The sequence below is a fragment of the Microchirus variegatus genome (assembly GCF_963457635.1).
Source record: "Microchirus variegatus genome assembly, chromosome: 17".
NCBI classification, from domain to species: domain Eukaryota; kingdom Metazoa; phylum Chordata; class Actinopteri; order Pleuronectiformes; family Soleidae; genus Microchirus; species Microchirus variegatus.
Genome location: NC_139818.1, coordinates 24273065 through 24283269, shown reverse-complemented (window position 1 = coordinate 24283269; position 10205 = coordinate 24273065).

The following is a 10205-nucleotide window of genomic DNA, read 5'->3' as shown; positions in this document are numbered from 1 at the left end:
AAAAACAAGTTTGACCTGGTCACAGTTAAGCAAACATGAAGCTGGGACACTGAGATAAGACATGTGTGCAAAGACAACTTCCTCTTTCATACAAATATAACTCATTTTCAAAGTTTGTTCTGTGTACTGGACATTTTTCTTTAAAGGTCCACTCAGGCTGGTTTGTCCATCCAGGCCACTGTAGAAACACAAAATGGCGGCCTCTCGTAAAGCAAGGCCCTTGCCTAAAGAAAAATGCTAATTCTAATGCTGCGAAACACTTAGTTAAAGGTAGAATATTAAAGTGTTGCCTTTAAATGTTATGAACTGGACCTTTTTTCAGAGGTCACAGAGCTGCTTTTAGATCCTCTTAATAACAGGATGTGTCTCTGAACTGATGTGGTCGACGCACACAGACGATCCTGAGCCTGAATAAATATCAGGGTTCGTCCATCTGTGGAGACAAAAGACGCAATAGGAAAGTTTCAGCGCTCCGCGGTTACCAGGCAACGGCTGGATGAGTGACTCAGGAGAGGAAGAGAGGAAGAGAGGAAGAGAGGTGCTGACTCATCACTGCTGTGACGTAAAGGATGTAACAGGACACACACACACACACACACACACATGAGTGTACACACACACACTCACATAAACACTTATGCAGCAGGTAATAAAGCCTGTAATCTGCTGTGTTTATGGTAAATGAACAGCTGACTGTGTAACAGGTGCAGACGCTTCAGAGAAGAACAACAGAGGAAAACACAAACAGCACAAAACTGAGATACTGTCAGAGAAGAGCCGATAACTGTGCTCACTATCTGTATCGGTACGATACAAGGACTTAAGTCAACACTTAAGGCCGTGATATCGGTTGATACATCGCGATATTGGTTGATACTTTAGGCCGTGATATCGGTTGATACGCCGTGATATCCGTTGATACGTTGTGATATCAGTTGATATTTAAGGCCGTGATATCGGTTGATACGCCGTGACATCGGTTTATACTTCAGGCCATGATATTGGTTGATACTTAAAGCTGTGATATCGGTTGATACATCGTGATATCGGTTGATACTTAAGGCCGTGATATCAGTTGATACTTGAGGCTGTGATATTGGTTGATACTTAAGGCCATGATATTGATTGATACTGCAGTGATCTCGGTTGATACTTAAGGCTGTGATATCGGTTGATACATCCTGATATCGGTTGATACTTAAGGCTGTGATATCGGTTGATACATCGTGATATCGGTTGATACTTAAGGCCGTGATATCAGTTGATACGGCATGATATTGGTTGATACTTAAGGCCGTGATATCGGTTGATATGGCATAATATCGGTTGATACTAAAGGCCGTGATATCGGATGATACCCCGTGAAATTGGTTGATATGTTGTGTTATTGGTTGATACTTGAGGCTGTGATATTGGTTGATACTTAAGGCCATGATATCGATTGATACGCCGTGATATCGGTTGATACTTAAGGCCGTGATATCGGTTGATACTTAAGGCCGTGATATCGGTTGATACTTAAGGCTGTGATATTGGTTGATACATCGTGATATCGGTTGATGCTTAAGGCCGTGATATCAGTTGATACGGCATGATATTGGTTGATACTTAAGGCTGTGATATCGGTATCAATAGATACTTAAGGTTGTGATATCGGTTGATACGGCATGATATCGGTTTATACTTAAGGCTGTGATATCGGTATCAATAGATACTTAAGGCTGTGATATCGATTGATACTTAAGGCTGTGATATCGGTTGATACATCGTGATATCGGTTGATACTTAAGGCCGTGATATCGATTGATACGCCGTGATATCGGTCGATACATAAGGCTGTGATATCGGTCTCTGTGCACACTTAAAGTTGTGATATCACCAGACGTGTAAATCGTGCTACTGAGCCATTCGTACCCACCCCCCGTCCAGAGAGGACACAGTAACGAGCTTTACTGCCCCCCTGTGGCGACAGTCTCTCAATCTCAGCACCATATAATCTTTAAAAACGATACCGTTTCTTCTTTCCTTCTTCTCGGTCACTGCACGTTCTTCTTCTTCTTCTTCTTCTTCCACAAAACCAGTTCAAACCCTCCAGTGAAATCACCAGCGTGTCTTCTCCTCTCACGTACTCTCCAAACTCTGCAGAAACAAAGAGAGGAACATGGTTATCATGCTCACATGCTCTGCTTGTTTTATTTGTTTTTGCTGTGTCATGCTGCTGCTGCTGCTGCTGCTGCTGCTGCTGCTGCTGCTGCTGCTGCAGAACATGCTTCACTTCACCTCTCTGCAGCTGCACTTTCATCCTCTTACCTTGCTGCTCTCTGTGATCTCCACTCATTCTCCCGACATGACTGGAAACTCAGCGAGAGGAAACGGGGAAACACGAGCTGAACATACGCACACACGCACGCACACACACACACACACACACACACACACACACACACACACACACACACACACACACACGCACACACACACAGAGGGAGGAAATGCAGGGACCAAGACAGGAAGGGATGTAAAGAATAAAGGGAGGGTGAAGGATATGAAAGGACGCAGAGGACAAAAGACCTGACATGTAGAGCAGCTCTGTCACTGGAGGCTGCAGGACTCTGTGCAGCATCATCATCATCATCATCATCATCATCATCAGAGATCAATAACTTATCCTCTCTATTGTAAACACAGCTGTCGTCGCGATGGAGAGAAAACACATCATTCATCATCAAGTTTGACTCACAGTCGTTGCATTAATTAATGAATTTGTTTCACGTAAACGCATCAAATCAAAGGATTATCAATGTTTTTTTTGTTTTAAATACATATTTTTATCATTTAACAAGAGTAAAATCAGTTTCTCAAAGTATTTTCTTAAATATAAGTAGGTTCACGTCAACATAGAGTGACTGCGCTTACATTTATGATATATATTTATTTTTGTTAGGTTTTGTGCATGCACATCAGCAGCAGCTGCAACCGTGAACGTTGGCGCCCTCTAGTGGTTCAAAGCTGTCATGGTAGTAAAAGAGAACTGCAGCACTTCCCTTCAGTTTGGTCTAATACTGGCTCTAAATAGTGACTTTTTAAAAGAATAATAAAATAGATTTACATCAGTGTTTATCACGGTATTTAATATCATTATGGTTCGAAAAAATAACTTGATTTAAAGATAAACCTAACAATATAGTGAATAATCTGCATGTAAATGCAAACTGTAAATTCACATATGCAGACGCTAAACAAGCTTATATGTGTGTGGAATTTAAAAAACAATATCAAATAATTAAATAAAAGAATAAAACAGCAGAAACAATCAAATCATTGTTTAAACCATGTTTAATGAGCGACTTTAACTGTTGGTGAAATAATAATGATCTGCTCTGTCGTCACTGCTGCTATAAATATCTCTACTACTATTACAGTTTGTCCTTCTACTGTACATGTTCATCATGTTCATCTGTTCATTCTGTCTATATCTGTTCTAACTGCACTGAGAAACCTCTTCTAATCTCATCTCACCAACTCCAGTAAACTTTAATCTGATATAATCTCATCTCAAGTATTTATATACTTTAATCTACTCTAATTTAATCTCATATAATCTCATTTGAAGTACTTCAATATACTTTACTCTAATTTAATCTAATATAATCTCATCTCAGGTATTTATATACTTTAATCTACCCTAATTTAATCTCAAATATTCTAGTATGCTTTAATCTCACCTACTCTACAGTACTCTAATTTAATCTCATTTACTCAAATCCAATCTAATCTAATGTACTTGACTCTCGTCTCATCTACTCTAATGTAATCTACTTTAATCTCATCTACTTTACTTTTATACAATCTCGACCCATCTACTCTAATCTCAATTTCTATAATGTACTCAAATGTCATGTAGTCTACTCTTATTTAATCCGATGTAATCTTATCTCAATTTCTCTACTCTACTTTTAATCTCATTTACTCTAATCTCATTTATTTGAGGCTCGTCTTATCTAATGTACTCAAATCTAACCTCATCTACTCTCATGTAATCTACTTTAATCTCATCTAACTCTAATCTCTAATTTACTCTACTCTACTCTAATCTAATCTAAACACCCTCTCATTTACTCGTGGTCACAGTCAAACACAGACATCAGTGGTGTCCTGCAGCATTAATCCTCCCCCTGGCAACAAAATCACTGATGCTGGAGTTCCCGTGTTCACACTCAGACAGCATCAGGATGTTGTTCCCGGGAGGCGACAGCGCCACCATGCTGTCCATCTCTGCACCTCCACTGTTATAGACCACAGGGATTAAAAGTCAAGCAATGACACAGAGACACAGAGACGGACAGATGGTGTTTCACATTTTGCTGAGCACTAAAATGTCCCTCTCTTGTTTCCATACGTCGCTCCTCCGTGACCTCGGGTCAGCGAGTGCAGCTCGACCTGACGACTGAACACATGAGCTCCACGGCGCCATCGCTGGCACCAAACGTGACGAGTCAGTTCCGGTCTATTTCACCTTCTATTTTCACGTTGCAGCCCCTCCCCCCTCCTGGATGATTGATGTGTCCCCGTCTGAGTCTGACATAATCTGATATGGTGAAAGGCAGCATATGGAAATGTCAGATGAATGAGTGAAACCTCTTTGGTTTCACTGGCGCTCGGTTTTTAGAGCAAAGGAGACGCTGGAGGAAGCTCTGCAGTTTGTGTTTGATCGTCTGTTGTGGTTTATTTAAGCCGCGTATTTGTCGTTTTGTTGTGCTTTTATTTTGTTATCGCCTGCTGGTTTGGAAAGAGGAACAGAAGCTTTGTGTTAAAGAAAGTATTTTTACAGGACAGACCTGGCCATGAAGGCAGCATTACGTTATTAAAATGTCAACTATTATGCAAGACAAACATCAGCACGCTGTAAAGGAAGTAAAACGCCATATTCATATATATAAAAATATACAAAACCAACAATAATTACATGAACAAAAACAAGTTACTTCCTAATTTGTGCTGCAACGTCCATCACAAGGTTTACTTTAATTCAGTCAGTGAGGCTGCTCTTGCGTTTGCAGAAGAGCAGCCGGAAAATTTACGAGGGTTCATTGAATGCATCTTGAAGCTCAACACGCTTTAGATTCCATGGAAGTGGTTTGAATTTACCGGGGTCGTTGAACGCATCTCATTCTCGCATTACTTTTAGGGGTTTAGAGTTATCAACCATTGAATATTTGAGAAGCATTTATGTCTGTTATTCTTATATTCTTATTTAAAGGTGCATTATGTAATAAATGATAAAATCCTCCTAATATGTCACAGAGACTCAGGAATAATGTTCATATAACAAACTGAACTCACCAACAACAACAGAACAGACAAAATATTTGCATTAAATTTTTTTTAATGCAAATCATGTTTTTGCATGTGGCGCCACCTACCGCCATCTACCAATCATTGCAGTCAGTAGAGTCTCAGCTGCCGAGAAACCACGGGTTGCCAGTTACGTCAGAAAACAAAACCTAAAAGACCTCGGTATTTTGAATTTGAATGTAGTTACCATTCTTGGCCACATTCTTACATATGGCACCTTTAAGACTCTCCAATCAATGTTTTGCTTCAACCGTGGGCAGATTGTCCATGCCATGGGCACTGATATTACTCTGTACAATCACACATTTCATTAATAACTGACTAAATGTTTTTCTACATCCAAAAAATAAGCTAAAACATGGACTCAGAACATTCTCTACTGTCTTCTCTGTCCATACCTGAGGACGTCTGAGTCCAGAGAACTCAGCAAAATTCATATATATATATTCACATTATCCTGAAACCTGAAACATTTAAAGGTCTCAGGTTTCATTTCTTGCTGCGACAGCAGATTTGACTCCTGAGCTCATGTGGCAGAAGGTTTTTGTGACGATGGACTCATTCACTCTGAGTCTTTATGATCAACTGAAGACGATGAATGACTCATTCTTTAATAGATGCTTCCTCTGTGTCCACTTTTCACTATTCTATTATCACTATTCATGAAAACCTTGCAGAGGGTTGTCATAAATAGGTAAAAGTCATTCAAAAAAAATTACAAATCTTAGTTTTTATTTCATTTTCAGAAAGTGTGCCTACTTTTCTAGAAATAGGGACCTATAAAAGACATTTTTGTTCATTATTTTTTAATACTTTTACGCATATTTCCTGTATTTTCTGGACATTTTCTGCTTCAAGAGACTGAAAAATAATTATAAACGGTCATTTTGCCAATGGCTTTTGCACAGTAATGCATATGCCCTCTCTCTGCAGACACACACACACACACACACACACACACACACACACACACACACACACACACACACACACACACACACACACACACACACACACACACATTCTTGTACTTGCTGCATACTGAGGACTGGGTTGCTGACAAAGTGAGGACCAGCATTTCCACTTTATGAATCAACACAATTACAAATATCTACTTCATAGAACTTCTATAAAGAACTACTGGTTGCAGTACCATAACATGTCTGCAGGTGGAGCCCCAGAGCAAAAAGGGCTGGAAAACATTTTTTTTTATTATTATTATAATTTTTTGGTCCAAAATTTTACAAAAACATGTCAACCAAAATTTAAAAAAAAAATTTGACCAAAAGATTTTGGTCCAAAATTTGACCAAAGGTTTTTGGTCCAAAATTTGATAAAAACATAATACTTTGTCGACCAAAATTTTAACAAATCTTTGACAAAAAAAATGTTCCAAAATTTGACAAAAAAAACTTTGGTCCAAAATTTGACAAAAAAAATGTTGTTCCAAAATTTGACAAAAAAAATGTTGTTCCAAAATTTGACAAAAAAAAAATTGGTCCAAATTTCGACAAAAAAAAAATTGGTCCAAATTTCGACAAAAAAAAAATTGGTCCAAAATTTGACCAAAAACATTTTGGTCCAAAATTTGACCAAAAACATTTTGGTCCAAAATTTGACAAAAAAAAATTTGGTCCAAAATTTGACAAAGAAAAAATGTTGGTCCAAAATTTGACAAAAAAAATTTTGGTCCAAAATTTGACAAAAACATTTTGGGTCCAAAATTTGACAAAAACATTTTGGGTCCAAAATTTGACAACACGTCATACTATACTATGTCGTCCAAAATGTGGAGAAAAAAAATTGGACAAATTGAGTATAGCATGTTATAGCAACCGAGGGAAGTGATTTCAATGAAAACAAAGTGAGGACCAGCCAAAATGTCCTCACTCAGTAAAAATGACCTCACTTTGTTGGTTAAAAACCCTCACTGGTCCTCAGTATGCTGCAAGTACAAGAACACACACACACACACACACACACACACACACACACACACACACACACACACACACACACACACACACACACACACACACACACACACACACACACACACACATACACACACAGACATTCTTGTACTTGCTGCATACTGAGGATTGGATTGCTGACAAAGTGAGGACCAGCATTTCCACTTTATTAATCAACACAATTACAAATATCTACTTCATGAATGACATCTACAAAGAACTACTGGGTGCAGTACCATAAAATGTCTGCAGGTGGAGCCCCTGAGCAAAATGTGTGTTACCACCAGGGCTTGGTAAACGGGGTTTTTGTACCAAATTGAGGAGCTAAATCTGTTAAAAACAGCAGTATAGCATGTTTACAACCTAAGGAAGTGATTTCAATGAAAACCGGCCAAAATGTCCTCACTTTGTTGGTTAAAAACCCTCACTTAGTCCTCAGTATGCCACACACACACACACAGAGTCCACATATGGCCGTGGTGTTGGCAGCGCTCAGGCAGACTCTGTTCCTGGACTGGAGTGAGGAAGAGCAGGTGTCCAGCTGTCAACAGACGCTCATAAATACTCAGGCCCTGAGATCCGAGCTTGATTATGCATTTATGTCATCGTATTAAACTCACTCACTCACTCGCTCACTCGCTCATTTACAGTCGTGCAGCAAACACTTTAAAGAGCCTGTAGACGAGTTTTTCATTGATGTTTTTGTGATTATTTCACATCTAACACACTTTTCATCTCGCAAAAGCTTCGCTGACCACGGAGAAGTTGGACGTTTTTATCACTTGCGAAGCCACACACCTTGAACAAATGTGTACATATCCCTGACATATATTGTTGTAGGGTCCCATTTCACCACACACACACACACACACACACAGCCCTCCTCTCGCCTGAGGCCCCCGATGTGTCCAAATAAAGGCTGCAACACCATCTTGACAGCATGTTTGACTTTCCCATATTACCCACGGTGCTTTGCGGGCGTCGCGCGGTGACCGCGGAGACAGTGGCCTCTTCGGGGTCTGCGAGCGTCCCGCGGATCAGAATAAGCCCATTGAGCTCCAATTACCCTCCTCTCAGGGATTGTTCGGTGTCACTTTGCCCGATGCCCGTTGGACACCGTGATTCTGCGGCTGCAGTGTAAAAGGATAGGCGCACAGTTCGCTTGGCAAACACCGGGAGACGTTACAACTCAATTCCGGGGGGGGGGGGGGGGGGCTGCAGCAGGCCCACGCCGGTTAATGAACAAAAAAACTTGCTTGTTCTGGCTTATCTACGTGTTCACCTGCTGATTACCAGAGGTCAGGTTCCCCCTGAACGCTGCTGCAGAAAGCTATCGGACTGTACCATTTAAAACAGCCTTTTTCTGCACTGGAAACTACTTTGTAAACTCACTCACTTCCTGCACCAGAGTCCATTCAGAAAACTTTAACGATTTATTTTTTGATTTTAAACAATGACGTTTAAAAAAATTAACTGATTCTCTGCTACTGCTACGAGCGAGTTCACGCGAGTTATTCTGTGAATTCGGGCTTGAAAATAATCCGTTTTGATTCACTTAAGTGACACTAAATTAAAGAAAAATTAACAAAATAAGTAGATAATAGACCAGCAGCTCCTGTGTCCACGCTGAGCTAAAAACAGTCATTTTCTCTATGGGATTTGGTGTGGGAGAGTGAGCACTTTAAACTTGGACTTTTTTAAGCACAAAACTTTAAAAACTCTAAAATAAAAATACTAAATATACATACAGTATATAGTGTATATATATATAGTTTAGTAAAGGTGCAGCAGCTGCTCAAGCCCACACACATATATATATATATATATATATATATATATGTATATGTATATGTATATGTGTATATATGTATATATATATATATATATATATGTGTGTGTATATATGTATATGTGTATGTATATATATATATATGTGTATGTATATATGCATATGTGTGTGTATATATATATGTATATGTGTGTGTATATATGTATATGTATATGTGTGTATATATATGTATATATGTGTATATGTATATATATATGTATATGTATATGTGTATGTATCTATATATATATGTGTATATGTATATGTGTATATATATAAATATGTATACGTGTATGTATATATATATATATAGTGTATATAGTGTATTATTATTTCTAGTGATGTATGACATGATTTCTTGTGTTTAATATAAACTGATTGAGTTGTGATAGCAGTCCACCACTGGGTGGCAGCAGAGTGAAAGTCCCCATATGATCTGTGATGTGAAACAAAGGTGAAGCTGTTGCTCGGATACAAACTTTTATTATTAAATTAAATTACAAATGTAAAGGTTTCTGTAATCACACCACAGCCAATCAAAAGCCGTATGCGCGCAGTAGCCACGCCCACATCAGTGAGACGGAATTCTGTGGAATTGTCAGGACTGCTGGAGCAGGTGAAAGACGAGGAGGAGGAGGAGGAGGAGGAGGGTGTGACCTCTGACCTCATACTGAGCAGCTGAGCTCTACAGCGTCTATGAGCTGGTGAACAGACAGCGTCTCATTTACTGTACGATCAGATCAGATGTGTTTCAGCGTCTCATCACAGAGATACTGAGGCGCTGAAACACATCCACAAATATATCTAAACAATGTGTTTTCATGACAAACTCTTATTTTTCACTTGTACGGACAAAAGGAGAAGACATTTGAAGATGTTTCTATGCTTCAGTTGTGTAGTATATATACAGATGTTGTTAATGTTTGTTAGTGTCTAATCTATTTAGAGACAGAATTGTTGACAGAATTGTTCAGTACTTCCTGTTTGACCAGAACACACTGAACTGAAATACCACTGAACAGGTTGACTACACCAGACTCTCTGTTAAA